The sequence below is a fragment of the Cyprinodon variegatus genome, unplaced genomic scaffold (assembly GCF_000732505.1).
Source record: "Cyprinodon variegatus isolate N-32 unplaced genomic scaffold, C_variegatus-1.0 Scaffold179, whole genome shotgun sequence".
NCBI lineage: Eukaryota > Metazoa > Chordata > Actinopteri > Cyprinodontiformes > Cyprinodontidae > Cyprinodon > Cyprinodon variegatus.
Genome location: NW_015150632.1, coordinates 987381 through 1004756, shown reverse-complemented (window position 1 = coordinate 1004756; position 17376 = coordinate 987381).

Below are 17376 nucleotides of genomic sequence, written 5' to 3'. Positions count from 1 at the left end.
TGCTTTATGTAGTTTTGTTTTTCTTAATGTAGTTGAGCTTTTAGATTTGTAGTTGCAGTTTGCACTTCAGGGCCACCGTATGTTTGCCCAGTTCAGGTCAGATTTTTTTAATAGAATTTACCTGTCATCCAATTTTCCACAGTGAAACAGCAAAAATGTGCATTTATTTAATGAATAAAATGACCTATTAAGTTGTTCTGAGTCCTTGTTCTGTTTATTCTGTGTTTCTTTTAACGGTGGTAATGCTTTAAGGCTTTTTAAGTGCAAATGACCATAACAAAGGCAGGTTTCTTAGAAGAAATAGATCTAGTGACTCACTCCATGCCCTAGATATTGACAAAATAAGATGTGAAATTATTATTAAAAAGAACAGCTTGTTGACCAAATAATAATCAAATGAAAGATATTTAATTTTGAAACTTTAATTAGAGTGAAGTAGAGTAAAATATAAGCTGTAAAATGTAATATTATAAAATTGTACATATCTTTATTTCTCCCTGGTGTTTAATTGCATTTAAAAAAAGATAAATGAACCCAGTTTTATTCTAAAAAATAAACTGAATGGGATTTTTCCTTTAGAAAATGAAAGTCTACTTATGCCAAAATAGATTGTAACACCCCCGTTTTCTTATCTCCTAAAATAAATTCGATGAGACACTTCTTGTGGCTGTCAAGGGAAGTTTGTGGTGCTCCCCAATTTCAGCTGTATGATTTTCAAGGCATTTTTTGCACCAAAAGCTTGTTTCAACTGACTTTCAGCAAGAATGTTCTTAATGTTCTTGATTCTCAGCCAGTACTTGGTGGAGGTATTGGGGTGTTTTGCCTCAATGAAATATACTGTGGCAGTCTGGAGTTATATTAGTTTTGTGCTGCTTTATAATAAGGAACCCTTTATAGATTTTAGATTTGTTATCAATAATCTGTAAGCATTTCAACAATAATTAAGTGTTTGGTTTTGATTAATTTTGAGTAAGCAAGAGACACAGCTTAGCCGTCAAATAGTATGAACCTAAGCTAATCCACTAGATATTTCATCAAGCGTTGCTTATGTCAACATTTCAGACTAAGGTAGTACCTTGAAAGCAAAATAAACATTTGTAAACAATTTATTATCATTCATAGTATGATGAATCAATAAAGACACAATAATTAAGGATTTACCAAATTGTTTACAGATTATTAAAAACTTTATTGTAAAATGGTACAGTTTGTTTTTAAAGATTGTCTTTTATTATCATTTGACACTCTCTAAAACATTGTAGACTTCATGATAGATTCTGTGATGTTAAACTGGTCAAGTCCTGTCACAGCAAAGTATTCCCCAAGATCCTTACACTTAACCCCCCTCGATTCCCCAAAGTTTGTTAGACTTTTTTGTTTTGTTTTGTTCTGGATTTTTCTCTCTGAAACCAGCTATCCATTAAATTTAATGTTTACACTTATCTGTCCAAAAAGCATTTATTTAAGAATTCATTTTCTACATTTCCCTAAAAAAGTGTAGCTTAGATTTATATTTTGTTTGTTTTTGTTTTTCAGGAAGAAGGAATTATTTCTTGCTTACCTTCAATAAACTTTACATTTGTGGTTCCATGATCACTTATTTGGCTCTGGGAGTCTTCTTACGTGTTTTCTCAGACCTGGATCAACAGCCAGACCTGAACTTATTAGCAGTTGTACAGTATTTTCCCCCCTAACTGTAGTCTATTTCTTATATAGTAAAAAGGCTGATTTTCAATTCATTTGAGACCTATTTAAATCCCTAACAACATTAAAAATCTGGTAAATTTTTTGAAATCTCAGAAGCAGACAGAGCAAAAACTTAGAACACTAAACTGGCCAAACCTTTTATAGAGTACTATGTAATTGTAAGTATGTTGACCTGATGTACACATGAATGTCATCATTTTAGGGAGATTCAAAATGGAGACTCTAATTTTTCCTTACTAGAAAACCATTTTTCTTTCATTTTTAAGAGTGCATATACATTTGTAGGTTGTTATGAGACTTGAAACCAAATATGGTTCAAGGAAGGCTTATAGATTATACCATTGTTGAGATGATCATCATTCTGAGAAGATCTTCCACAACTTTCTTTTATAAGCATTGATTGATTCCTCCCCAGTTCAACTGTTCTCCTTTCATCTCAACAGATGACATTTAAGTTTGAGAGGTGGACTCAGTGCTGTTGCACATTTGTCAAAACGTCAGTAGCAGCAAGAATAGGTTGAATGGGGGAGGATCGGAAATGCTACTTTGGAGCTTTCCCTGGAGAAAATCAGATCAGCCATTGTGACGGTCTCCCACACATACCTTTGGGTTTGGAGCTGAGTATTAATTTCTTCAAACTGTTGTGACAACAAAAGCTTCCGACAATAGCCTGAATCTATATTTACACTGCTCCAGTTTGTTGTAAAGTGGGTGTAGATCAGCAAGGTTTATATCCTTTTCTTCTTTTAGCCATGTGACAGTCCGTTCTTTGTATCTTTAGTCTACATTGTCAATGAAAGTTGTTCATATTTCACAACAGTGGAGAAGCAGGAAGCCATCGTTCTATATTAGGAGCAACAACGAATATGTAGCACAGTTACATTTTAATGTTTTAAAAAACATTGAAAATGCAACAACAGCTGCTGACATTGAATATCTGAATGAACTCACAGAGTAGGAGGAGACTTTGAGGGTCTATTGTACAGCGAAAGTTTGAAGGTGAGACTAGGTAAACTTAGAAAAGTGATTTCTTAGAAATGCGGGCCCTCGCTGTTCCTCATCTCAAGGTGGGCACTACAAAGGGTGTCGGGGAGACAAAAGACTTTAAGATTTGTTTGAGGTTGCAGTTTAATCTTCTTTTTTGGAACCAGTGCAAATAAACATGCTTGAATTGCCAAAACAATTGTTTGTCAGCATTTTTTGGCTTGCTGGCAAACATCAGATGAAGAAAGACTTGACAAAGTAGAAAAAAATGAATGCATAAAAGACGGATAGTGAAGAGTGAAACATCAGCAGAGGGTTTTGATCCACTTATTGATCTTGGCAGACTGACACCCCCTCTCATCCTTGGCCGTCTCCGTTTTCCTCCCAGCAGAAATCTATTTTTTGCTCACATCAGCAGAATCGGGGAGGGAAAAATGGCTTTGGGTTGTTAATGAGCTCAACCCTATAGGTCATGTGATATAACTTTGTTGGAAGGAATTAACATCATTAGATTTTATAAAGGGATCTTAAAAGTTTATCATTGTGTTTCGTTAATAGAATAAATGCTGTTTCTTCTCTCTGTTATAGCAGATTTGTGTTTTTTTTATTCAATAACAAACGGGACATATCAGCAAATTTAAAATTCCATCAACAGGGAAGTGGGAGGACTGGTGCCTATCTCCAACAGTTGCTGGGCAAGAGAAGAGTGCACCAAGGCCAGGGCAACACAGACCAGAGAACAAACAGCCATGCACACTCATATCTCAGGGAAATTAGGAAAGAGACACACATTACAGTCATATTTTTGTACTGAGAGAGAAAGCCAAAGCACTTGAAGAGGAACCCATGCACAGGCAAACATGCAAATTCCATCCAGACAAAGATGAAAGCAGGACCTTTTTGGTGATCTGGCTCTATCCCCAGCATAGCCTGTCCAGGAGCAAAGGTTTAAATAATTAATATCTAAAAAAGTAAACACCAAACAGGCCTTTCTTTTTGTTGTTTATACATGGAGCTCAGGGCCATGCACTGCACATGAGAGGGAAACATGTCTGTGTACCACAAGTGGCTATAAAAGACTAGTTAGTGCCTGATTCAATGCAAATGATTTGGGACTGACTTAAAAGTGCTCTTGGTATTTAATTTCATAATCATTTTATTAGTACAACAGATAATCAATTGGGTTTCAAAGCCAAGTTGGGAACTGATTTCTGTATTTACGGCCTGAAAGAGGCAACAAGAGCATACTTAAGAAAAAAAAGATAATCTGTGTTAACTGGGTTCATTGATTCCTCTAAGACCTTTGATCATTTAATCACTACAAGCTATTTGAAAAATTAAAACAGAGAGGTGTTCCGGATATCATTATATGAATTTTTGTTTACTTTAACTCAAACCAGGAAATGCATGTAAAATGGGGCAATAACATATCTGCTTCCTTTGGTGTGAGTAATGGTGTGCGTCAGGGTGGGCTTCTTTCACCTGTGTTGTTTAACTCTTACATGTCAAAATAAATGAACCTGTGTAAAACTGGATTCATGATTGGTCAGTGTTGTATGAAGTACTGAAATCTCAGAGTCAAGTAAAAGTATGGGTACCTCTCCAAAGCATGACTTTGGTAAAAGTCAAAGTCACTGACTGAAATGTTACTTGAGTTAAAGTCTTACAGTATCTGAAATGTCTTGTACCTAAGTATGAAAATTACTGTAAAAATAGATTTACTAAATTAATGTAATGAAAAGCATAAGTAAAAAGTAAAACAAGGAAAATGCAGTTTGAATGACATTTCTTATATTTTGGTTAACTTTGAAGGTCAAATTCACTTAAAATAATACACAACCAAGTACATGAGAAGTTTAGACCAAGTTTATAAAGAAAATACAAGCTTTTTGCAAGCTTTCAGTTTTACTTCTTCAAATAAGCTCAGTGCTATGGTTTATCATTTTGTACCTGCATGCCTTTTCTATATTAGTTAAATTTAGTCTTAATTATTATTGCTATGGCTTCCGTCCCCTGTTGAACAGAAGAGGTTAGTTACCCTGCTACAGTCAACATTTGGCCTAACCTAAATTCACCTGAGACAATGCCAAACAAGGTTCAGTTATACAGGCAACGTTATACTCAAGATTTCACAATAGTGCCTAGATAACAAGCAATAGTTACTGAAACAGGAGGGTTATAACCATTTCATACCTCAATGTGTTTCTTCAAGTTGAACGGGGAGTTTTCGTAAGATAGAATTTCCACATCTTTGGGCAGGTGTAACACACACTACATACAGTACGGAGAATCATTAACACCCACCAAAGAATACATTGCGTTTAGATAAGGTCAAGGGTTCCCCCTGTAGCCGAGTCCGAAGTGGTTGCAGTCGCTGTCGTTGTCTCCGTCTCCTCTTCCATGTGGCTGCTGCTTATTGAGAGACTGGCTTTGTGTTTATGGGAGAAGCAAAACAGGGGTATCCTATTGTTGGTGACGAACAAGCCCAGACAAGTGTAACAAGTGTAGTCTAACCAAAAGTGTATATTCTTGGTCGTAAGCAACCTCGTCGTAGTGAGCGCTGAGTTCATCAGTAGCAGCTATGTAACCTGCTCAGTTTGTTGTTCCTCTGTTACCTGCTCAGAAGAGATGAGTTGAGAATATACAGCTAAGCAGTCAGCTTAAGTCATATTTTCTAAAGTTTTCAAAGCTTTGACCTTGGAGAATATTTATCTGTAAGTTTTATAAGGGGGTGAATGTGTACTATTTTCGTATCAAGACCTAAGTGTTTGTTTTCCATGTAAACAGCTTACCCCACTAATGTTCGTCATGATCTTGGCGCTGATGGTTTGGTTTTTTCCTTTGCTCCTTGCTCAGCTGTCTAATTGGTTCTGTGGCTGATTAACGGCGATAATTTCCACCTGGTTCCTCTGCTATTTAGGTTGTGTGTTTGCCTCCCATCAGCGCCAGGTTATTCGAGTGTTTTGGTGAGACGTTTCCTAGCAATATTTAGTCTGTCTGTTTTCCTGATTTTGACCAGTTTCTGCCCAGAGGATCTCGATTTTTGCCTTGTCCTTGTCTGCTCTGTTTGTCGTATCTGATCTTGGATTCTACCGGCTTCTGAACCTGGAACTGTCTTCTAACTTCGGCCTTGGATTTTCCCTTCTGGACTCTGTTGCTGCTCGGGGTCGGCTGGAGCCCGCTCTGCTCACTTTCTAGGAACTCTGGGGGCGTCGAACGCCACAACTGCGGTGCGAAGCCCCCTTGATTCTGCTGTCCAGGGGGTATCCCTCCTGGATTCTGCTGTTTCTCCGCGAACGGACTTAACTTTCAATCAGGTCTGTGACTTTAATCCAAGTCGTAATCAGCTCCACATCCAGTCACTGACCTGTATTCTCCCATCTCTGCAGAGATCCGCACCGCAGCAGACGAGCAGCCCCGCGCACCTGTTAGTTTAAATAAATGCTTTGAACTTTCCCACTGTCTGTGTCGCCTTGAATTCTGGGTCCAACATTCTGAGATCATTACAATGTTAGCTCATACTAAGAGCCTTTTTCATGCTAACATGCTAACTTCTCTATTATTTTTTTCACTCATGGAGGCTAACTGAAATGTACTAATGATTACTCATACTGTGATGTGAGTAAAGTATGCTTTTTTTTCGTAATTCTTCAGTTTTGATGTGGTTGTGGAATGAGGACTTCATTAAAAGAATCGTCAAGCCTTGTGGTTTTTTTGGAGGCCTTCCAGCAAATCGTTATTTTTCACACCTGCTGCTGCTGCCATGATTGTATCATAGTTCTTCATCTGAATAATAATTTTCATTCTCTAGATAAAACAATTATATATACGTATATATATATTTAACATTGGTAATTTAGCTAGGAATCTTTTCCAATTGTTTTTCAAATTTAAAAGTCAGCTTTAAGATCAGTTTAAAGTTTGGTTCTTAAGCCAAAAACTTTAAACACATCTAAAACAACAAACCAATGATCTTGCAAATTAGCTTTTAACTCCTACACAATTCATTGTACTTACAATGGATATCTTGATGTTCTAATTTGCCGCTACTGTTGAGCCTTTATGCAACAACGCTTAAAGAAACACTTATGGAAACCACTACCAGTCATCAGCATTCTCATTATGCTAAAAAAGGCATTTAAAGTCATGACTCATGATACCTGTTGTAAATACTTTGTGGTAAACATATTCCTTTTCTCCTCTTCTCTGATTTTCTCCGACGGGCTGGAGGGGTGAAACGATCTCCCAAAGAATTTATTCCCCCCACTGATTAGAACTTTTTATGGTCAGAACTAATTGTTTTGGTGACCTAGCATCTAAACTGATTGAAGACGGAGCAGTTTTAAAAAAAACAGCCTGTGTGTACCTGGTGATCTATAAGGTTGACACAAACTATGGTCCAACTGAAAAGTTCTCTTTAGGCTTTTGAGTTTCTCTCTGTTTTGTTGCAGTTAGTATCTCCTGCTATTTTCAATAAGAATATAAGTAAAAAGCCATTTTTGAGATAGAAAGGAAGAAAGTACAGAAATAGGTGTTTAAATGTAGTTAGTAAAAATGAAATAATAACCACAGTAAAGTACTGATTCTGAAAAAAAGGTATATTTAAGTAAAGTAGGTGCAAAGTGAAATCTCCAGTCATTGGCTTATAATCATTTTTTTTATGCTCTACTGTGGAGTTAAAACACAACTACTAACTGTCCCATTGATTTTAAAGGGGAGATTTGCAGCCCAACAGAAAGGCATTAAACACAGTGACCAACTTTTTGAAGGCTGACCAATGTTGAGAGCCTTTGGAGGAGTGGGGAGAGAAAAAAGAGATGAGACCCCAGAACACACCAGGGACAGATCCGAAAAATTAGGAATGAGTATAATGAGCATTTATAAACAAAATAATCTGCTTTTTAGACTACATGCATTTTGCAACCTGATCAAATGTTCTCATTCAGTGTTTAGTTGTGACTGGTTCTAAATGAGGGCTTTACAGCAGTCAGCCAAACACTCCACCCTTTGCAGCACCGCATACAGGTTTTGACTCTTTAAGTGTTAGACATTACCAGACTGTCCGATGAGTGTTGGGTCAAGATTTAGTTATTAATCAGGCTATAGCATTTTAGTGGAGCTAGGCCATCACTCTGCTCTCCCTTTTAATCCAGTTTGATATGCAATGTATTTTAGAGTCACACAGCAGTCCTCTATTGTAAAGGCAATATGCATAAATACATTTTTTTTTTTTTTTTACAGANTATGAACTATGAACTGAACTAGTTCATTTTAAAATGTGTGAACTGAACTTTGAACTAGTTCACGTAGAAAGAGAACTTTCCCAACACTGATAATGAGCATTTATAAACAAAATAATCTGCTTTTTAGACTACATGCATTTTGCAACCTGATCAAATGTTCTCATTCAGTGTTTAATTGTGACTGGTTCTAAATGAGGGTTTTACAGCAGGCAGCCAATCACTCCACCCTTTGCAGCACCGCCAGGTTTTGACTCTTTAACTGTTTCACATTACCAGACTGTCCGATGAGTAGTTATTAATCAGGCTATAGCATTTTAGTGGAGCTAGGCCATCACTCTGCTCTCCCTTTTAATCCAGTTTGATATGCAATGTCTTTTAGAGTCACACAGCAGTCATCTAGTGTAAAGGCTATACTGTACGCATAAATAAAACATAATTCTTTTTACAGATACAGTATGTTTCTTCCTTGAAGCCAATTATGGATTTGTGTTACCTTCATTTACATTTTTGTATCTTTTTCCACTCTCAGCTATGGTTTAATACTGTCATGAGTGGAGCTACAGGCTCCACTCATGACATGCCTACATGTTTTTGTAGCATGCGTGTGCATTGTATTGGCATACAAAATCAAGAATTGGAAATATTTAAAGATCATACTTTTGTGTGGGGCACAGCAGTGGCACTAGGCATATATGGAATCAGTCATGGGTTGAAGTCCTGACCATTTGACTTTCCCACTTTTGTCTTCCGTCTGTATATCAGTTCCATCTCGTGTATGTTCCTTCTCAAAGGTAATCCTCATAAAGGCTACTAATGCCAAAAAGTAATCTTAAAAACAACACATTACTGTCTTCCAATTACAAATTAGTGAGGTAGCAAGATTTGCGCTTAACAACTAACCTAACTAGTGTCGCATAGTGAAAACCTAAGGTGGAAGTGAACTCATCTGCTTTATTTATGATTTACTTTTTAAATAGAATAATCAATTATTATAAGGCTTTATGACTCCCTTTGAGAACACAAAGAATACACCCACTTAACATGTCTTAAAATTGCAGCGATATAAACAGAGAAAAAAGCCTGGAAAATTAGTTGTATAATTAATGGGCAATTGACAATATTACAAAAATTATATTTCCACTGACCAGAGGCTAGAATTAGGACTGTAAGCTCTGATTTAGTGTATGGGTCTTATTGTTTGTTTTTCATGCACCCCCAGTTCCTCTTCTCCTTGCTCTCAGCATTGATTTTTTTCCCCCAGCCGTCTTGACTTTCCCCTCTAAATAAATATCTCCCACTATGTTTGAATGGAACCACTTTTTTTCAGTGGGTTAGGCCTATTTTTATAGAGGGGTTTTAAGTTTTTAATCAGTCTTATCATTTTGTGTAACAGTTGAAAAAAGATCATTTTAAAATCCGATCAACTGATAAGTTGGTAGGTTTCCTCCTTTAAAATAAAGTCAGCTAAAGAAAGAGAGAAGAAGAAAATCAACAGTATTTTCTTGAACAGCTGGTGGAGATTAATTTTCATCTCTGCATGGCTGGAGAAGGCGTAAAGATCTAAAATCAAAGTCTTGCAGGTGCAAAATTGAATCTTAAATGTAAATTGATTTGGAGATCAAACATTCTCCAGCCCCTCTATCATTTTAATCAGGAAAAGTAGAGACACTGCTAGACTGGAGAGGTGCTTGAAAATTTTAATTCACAAAATGCATCTTCCAACCTTGATTACGGGTATGGATGTGTGGATAAATGTGTGTGTGGAGGAGAGAGGACCCCTGAACTGTTGGCGTATCACCCTTTGGACTGGCTGCAGCGCATGAAAGGTGTATATTTCTGCATTTTTGCTACTAATTTTTCTCACCTTATGCATTCGGAGGGCCACCAAAGCTACATGTGGTACAGACGAAGGGAGTAGTGAATTATTTCAGCTGGTTGAAATAATAAAGGAAGCACATTGACCTTCAAGCACTGTCCTTTTAGCTGTAGGGGTGAAACATTGTAGAAATAATGAAGAAAAATGTGGGCATAAACCTAATTTGCTCTCCGTTCTCTTACAAGCTGTTTTCTGTAACCTGAATGTCAGAAATGCTGAGATTATATCATTGTTACATCAGCTTTTCTGGTCAGTATAATGAAGTAGAATATTATTAGGAACTCGAGGAACTAAACCTTCATTGACATCTAAAATGAAAGACAGAGAGGTGGGCAAAACACAAGAGGCTGCACCAATATACTGTGTTGAGCCTTTCATATTTTTGTATCTCTAAAGCTAGCTTATTCTGCATATCACCTTCATGTCACACTGAATTCTTTCTACCTGTAATATTTTTATTTAAATTTTGCAGTTTCATTCATTTCCACACATTTTTATAATGTGTGGTCAGATCTCAACGCCTAAAAACCTTAATTTTTCAGAAACTCATCTTATCCTGACAATGTATTAAACGAATATTTAGTAGTAGAACCACACTGGTGTAAAAGCTTTAAAAGATATAACTGTACTTGTTCCAGCAACATAGCAACATTATCTGATATTCTGTTTGAAATTACTCAGATGGAACCTTTGAAATAGGGAAAATAAGAATATATTTATTCAAAATATGATTTCACTGCTCAGTTTTTCAGCGGATTATTGAGAGTCTTAAACATCCCAGCAGATGAAATGCCATGTTCAGACCAGACAGCGGCAAAGATTGGTTCTGAAAATAACATTTGATTTGCAGTTAAAGTAATAAAAATCAGGCATGGACTCAAAGATGCATGCTGATATGTGTCTGATATCCCGGATCAAAACCATAACATTTGGACTATGATATACGCAGGAATGAACTTCACACATTTGCTCCTTGTAGGCTGCAGGATTCCTTTGGTCTTCTGAGAGTGTCTCATCTCCTGTTGCCATTCGCCCCTCTCATGTTGTCTCCCCCCTCATGCTTTCTCGCTTCTTTTACTTTTCATCTCCATTTCCCAACATGGCATAGGATGCTTTGTTCTCTCTAAGCTCATTATAGGGGCCTGCATGGAAGAATGGGATAGGGGAGTTGAAGGTGTTAGCACACTGGAGCACAGCCTCTCATCCGTGATACGCCCAGCTAATTACGCTGCTCGGCTACCATTGCTACCTTCCGTCCCCTTCTGCCCAGGAATGGATTAAACTCCTGGGAATGACCTGCCCTAGATTTTATGCTACATTGAACTCTTAACAAATTAGAAGAGGGTCATCCTCGGACAGCTAATTGCCAGAAGCATATGGTGCATTAACTCATAATTAAGATTAAATCACATATCTCCTACTTGGACTGATTGACATTACCTTAAGCTGAAGTAAGAAGTCGGCTTTAGGGGGATTGTTGCTTAGATCATTGCAGATGTGTGAAAATAGATAGGATTTAGCTTTTATGCCAATAACAAACCTTTTCACAGCCTAAATGGAATTTAAAAGCATGAAAAAACTTGTCTATCAAGCTGTCATCAGAAATATGTGGTTTGACAAAAAACATACAAAAGATGAGCTAATCCAGTGTTTCAAATAAACTCATGATTCTCTCTGCTTTGGCTAATCATTTTTACAAGAAAGGATCTTGAAAGCAACTGTTGACAAAATGAGTAGATGAGCAATTATTGGTTTCAGGGGAATGACAGATGGAGGCAGAATCAAAGCAAGAGCAAACTGCGTGAGAGCTCAGCAGAATTTAAAGGGGGGGCAACAATGCAAATATGCCAGACCAAAAGAAAAGTTTCTCTTTCAAGTGTTCTGTTAAGCAAAACTATACATAAAAAAACCACCATGGTGACGAGGGAAATAGATGATAAGCAGAAACACAATCTGTTTTATGAAACTTTTAGAACCTGTAAAAGTTTTGTTCTAAAAGATACTCATAGAGTGCCTTGCAAATGTTTTTACTCACTGTTGTATGTTGTGTGTTACAAACATATACTTTTATTTATTTTACTGGGATTTCATGAGACACAAAAACAAAAATTAGTGGATCTTTTATATTTATTATTTCTTTAAACACCAATTATGACAAAAAATGTTTTTAAAATACACTCGTTTAGCCACCTTGACTGAGTACTAATATGACACTTTGCTTCAATAAAAGGCTTTTAGAGCAAGCCTCTACTAGCTTTGGATGCCTAACATTTGATTATTATTTTGTTTTAATCTTTGCAAAGTAGCTCAAACTTGGTCAGACCAGATAGTCTTAGACATCATCAGTTTTCTGCGGGCATGGCAGCCTAGTGGTTAGGGCATAGAGCTTGGAATCCTGAAGTTCTGAGTTTGAGCCCCACTGCCACAGACTGCCACTTTGGGTCCCTAACCCCACACTGCTCCCCGAGCACAACACGATGGCAGCCCACTGCTCCCCAAGGGGATAGGTTTAATGCAGAGGTAAATTTCTCCAATGTAAGATCAATTATTATTTCCCATATTGTCACAGATATTCTTCTCATTAATATGCTATAATCTAAACTCTGCTATATTTGTTTAGGGTTGTGGTCCTGTTGGAAATAAAACCTCCAATCTTCAAATTCTTCTACGGCCTTTAGCAGCTTTTCCTATCTACAGAGGACCTGTATTTAGCTCAATCTTGATCAATTCTTTCTAGTTTCCCTGTCCCTGCTGCATCACAAAATCATGAGAATGTCTCATATAACTTCTAATGCTTTATGTTAATTCTGTTTTACAATTAGATTAAATCACAAACAGGTGGACTTTATTTATAAGTTTGAGGAGCTATGCAGTTACACTGGATTTTAATCAAGAGTATCTGAGCCAAAGCTTCCAAATTTAAATACTGGCTCCTTTTTATGATATATCTATAAACAAAATAAAAAAACTAGCAAAAAAATTTCAAGCTAACTGTAAAATGTAGCTTTACTCTGTATTGGTCGCACCCATAGGATGAAAATGAAATAAAAGGAAGTTTTTTGGTTGTAGCCTGACAAAAGGTGAAAAATAAGTCATAAAATATTTACAATCTTTTCCCATTTAAGTCAGTCAGGGTTTGAAGTTAGCAGATAATATCGATTACCGCTCCACAGGAAGTCTATTGGTCGGGCTATCAATGCTAGAAGCAAAGGCCTCACGTCACTGAGCACTGTGACCTCTCTGAAGCATCGTACTTATCTGTCATACAGTTCTGAGCCTGACCCCTTTTTGTAAAACACAAAGCTAATACTCAAAAGGCCCTGCCATTCACACTGGCCTTTAAATGGCCTTTAACTCCTTTTCTTATTTTTTGAAGAGAACGCTTAGAAATAAACTCGGTCAAGTTATGACCATAGGACTTGAGCTAGTGTGTGTGTGTGTTTTTTTTTTCCTCATGAAAGAAAGTTTGGTAAAATATCGGATGACCCGAGGGACAAAGTCAACTCTCTAAAGCAACAAAAAAGAATGACAAACCAGAGAATGAAGATTCCCCCGTTTCTGCAAATACACCTGATATTTCTCCTCCACGCATTCCAATATCGCACCAATAACACTTAGCTGCGCGACTGTTGTACTAATTACTATGTGATTAAATATCAGGTGTGGTGCCAGCAAAGCGATCTCCTCTGCAGCTTGTGTATATTTACCTCTAGCAGAGCAAATGTCAAAAGAGTGATGTTGTTGGTTTATAGCAAACCACAAATGTATATGCATGGAACTTTGTTTTCATTAGTGTCAACACAAATAAACCTAGTACAGGTGAATTTTCTACGCTTTTTACCTGACCTCAATTCAGCGCTCTGATTTTCTCTGCCTTTAGGCTGCTGCTTATCAACATTTCCTGAAATAAAAAGGAGATAGCTTGAGTCGATAGGAAAACCGGAGGGGAGAGGTTCTAGGAATACAAATTTTATCCATTGTTGTGAGGAAAGTCTCCTGGCTTGACACCATGGATGTTTGATATGAAGTGAGAGTTATGAGTTAGCAAGCCATGTTAAGCCTAAAGCAGAGTGTTCAAGGTCAAGGAGGAAGTTCTCCTTATAGAAGGAAAGGTCTGCATGGGTCATCGTGTTTAAGAGGTGGCTATTGTTATATTAAAAGTAGACATATCATGCAAAATCCTCTTTTTTAGTTCTCAAATATAATTTGCTGTGTACTTAGAGACTGTGAAGTCAAGAAAAGGTCTTTGATATCTTTTGATGCTCTTTGATTCATATTTCAGTCTAATATTTTTTCTCCATTCGCCATTTTGTTTTTATGATATCATACCTTGTTTGAGTTAAGTTAAGGACTTCCGATTAACCAATCCAGCCTAATCTGCTGTTTTTCTTCTGCAGAATCTTTTTTTTTTCCAGGTTGAGAGAATCAGAAACAACCAGCAAATAATTCTAAATGTTCAATTGTTTGGCGTAAAAACCCAAACAGTTCAATGCGCCATCTTTGAACATCTGAACCTACAGGACGTGATCAGTTCAATTTAACTGTTGATGGAAATGTACAGATACAGTTACAGAAAGCCTTCTTTGTTTGTGATGAACACTTCAGAAAGGACTACTTTAGCAATCTAAGCCAGAATGAAGAGGAATTAGCCTTAAGACTTAGTCTGTATGAAGTGTACGTTCCTTCTGACACAGACACAGCAAAGCACTATTCCCCAGATAATGGCAATATGACAGCAAGCTTAATAATTAACGTGTTGATATTACTTACTGAATACTTTTTTTTATAGCACAGCATCGCGCCTTCTGTCTATGCTAGCATTGTGCGATCACTTTTAGCATCTGAACTCTACTGTGGGTTTTAAATAACAATATATCACAAACACTTTTCCAATCTGTTTGGCTGCCTTTATTGCCTTTGGGAACACATGTATGAAAGGATATGAAGAGTCTCATTTGCATCTAAAGAGACTGCACGAAAAAAAAACATTATAAAAAACATGTTGTAGAATGAGTGAAATAAAGAGGGGTACAAAAATGACAAAGTCTGACCAGGGAAGATTAAAAATCATGTCATTGTTGGAAAAATGCTAATTTTATTTTATTTTGGCAATGCGTTCCAAGAGTATTAAATGTTTTTTAGGTACCTAGAAGTATTTTTGTGTTTTTAATTATTTATTTATTTTTTTTATCTGGCTTGGTTGCTAACTAAATACACTGTAAAACATAATGCAACAACTTTTGGCATTTACTTAATCCTATTTAATTACTTTAACACAGTTGTTTTATGTCGTTCCCTGCTAACATGAAACAATTGTGTTAAAGTAACTAAATAGGATTAAATGCTAAAAACGATTGCATTATTGTTTTCAGTGTAAAGGCTATGACATGTTGTTGAATGCATGTGAAGAACTTGCACTTTTTTATTACTGATTTACCGTAAAGTGTCCATTATCTGTAACAGTTGGCAGCAGTGGTCAGGGTCATCAGATTTTCATTTATAATTAACTTCTATTTCCACACATATTCACTACTTTGTGCACATAGCTGTTAATTTGCATATTTTCCATGTTCCCATATAATTTCTTCATTTCATAAGCTTAATGGTCCATTTTAATTTGGCCATATGGGCAGTTACGGTACCAAGGTCAGCACAGGAGGTGCTGCACACAGGAAGCACATACATAAAAATCAAAAGTTTGTTCAACTAGTAAACACATGCAAAGCTTTGTGTGTATCAGCTATTCTATCCAGAACTAGCTACCTACCTTTCGCCAATAGACTGCTGGAGATCGGCCCCCATGACCCTTTCCAACAAGGGGTTGAAGGTGGAGAGATACTGTAACAAAACACTTTAACAATGTAAAAAGAGGGCTTTAAGTCACAGCCCCCGCTTCTAAATGCTAATATTAAATAATAAACCATTACTTATATAGTGAATCACTGAAATAATTAAATCAGGAGAGTATGACAGCCCATCTTTAGTCAAAATAGTAATGGGAATTGAAAACGTCCTTTACAGAACAGAAAGTAATATTGTGGAAAAAAACTGGTTCAACATTCATTTTATCCCATCTTACCGACTCTGTCAGCAGCTCAAATAGGGGACAAGCCAGAACAGCATTGCCGCTTCACCAGCTCCTTAACCTGCAGCTCCAGCTGTGGAGATACTGCTGCCGTTCCACTCCGAGTGCTACTTCTGCCTCCACCCTCCTCTTTGTGCCTACTTTTTTTGCTCCAAGCTGCTCTCTCCACTCCTGTCAGGTCCTTGTTGCCTGGCAACTGCTGTCTTAAGATTTTCCCGGCAGAGTTTGGAAGGTAATAAAACAATGCCCCAAGACAAACAGAAGCTGGAACCGGAAAGGCCTCAGGGATAAAAATGGGGTGGAGTGAGGACAATAGTTCCCTTATAGGACAATCAAAACTCTCTCTTAGGATTAGGTCCAACAAGAACGGATACTAAAAGCATCAAATTCAGCTCTGAATTTTTGAGTGATGATAGGTTACTGAGAGAAAACTTGAAAAATGCAAATTGAAATGTTATTCCAAGGTGACTGAGCATCCTCACAGAGAAACAGATGTCTTCTTCAAGGTTTCTTACTCCCAAGGTTATGCAAACATATGGTAATACATTACAACACTCTTCAGCTATTGAAAGATACCCATATTCACCTTGAGTTTGGTTTTACAGGAGGATGCCTGTACAGGGGTTTGACTGACAACTATCAGTCATCTTATTATCCACCTAGTAATATATCTCTCTTCTGAGAACTTCTGCCTAGCTTCTGCATATATATATATATATTTAAAAAAATCAGGATGCACAGAAACCCTCGTTTGTCAGGCAGATTTAGTTTAAGGAAATGTTCAGCCTATGCTCTAAATAAGACAGGCCAGGTTGTTAATTCAGCACAAAATAAAGCATTTGGAGTCATTACACAGATCCTTAAACTGGCTCCCTGTAGCTCAGAGAATAGACTTTAAAATCCTTTTGTTAGTCTATAAATCACTGAATGGATCAGCACCTCAATATATAACAGATTTGCTGTCAGTGTGTCAACGCCTCAGACCACTCGGGTCTTCTAGTTCAAGCCTACTCTTTACACCCAGAACTTGAACAAAACAAAGAGAAGCTGAATTTAGCTCATATGCTCCACATGTGGAACAAATTCCCAGAAGACTGAGTTCTTTTAAATCAAAGTTAAAAACCCATTTGCTCAAAGCAGCCTTTGACTGTTAAATGTGAAACTGATTACTGAGGTATTATTAGTTTAAGTTTTTGTCCAAATGTTTTTATTTGCTTAACTACGTGCTTTTTTAATCTTTTTATATTTTCTTCCTTGTTCAATTCAATTCAGTTTATTTATATAGCGCCAATTCACAAAACATGTAATCTGAAGGCACTTTACAGTTCACCAGATCATACAGTCAAATTGATGCAAAGTTTTCTATCTAAGGAAAACCAGTTGATTGCATCGACTCATTGACTCGAATGAAATTCCTCACACTAAGCATGCTTGTAGCGACAGTGGAGAGGAAAAACTCCCTTTTAAGAGGAAGCAACCTC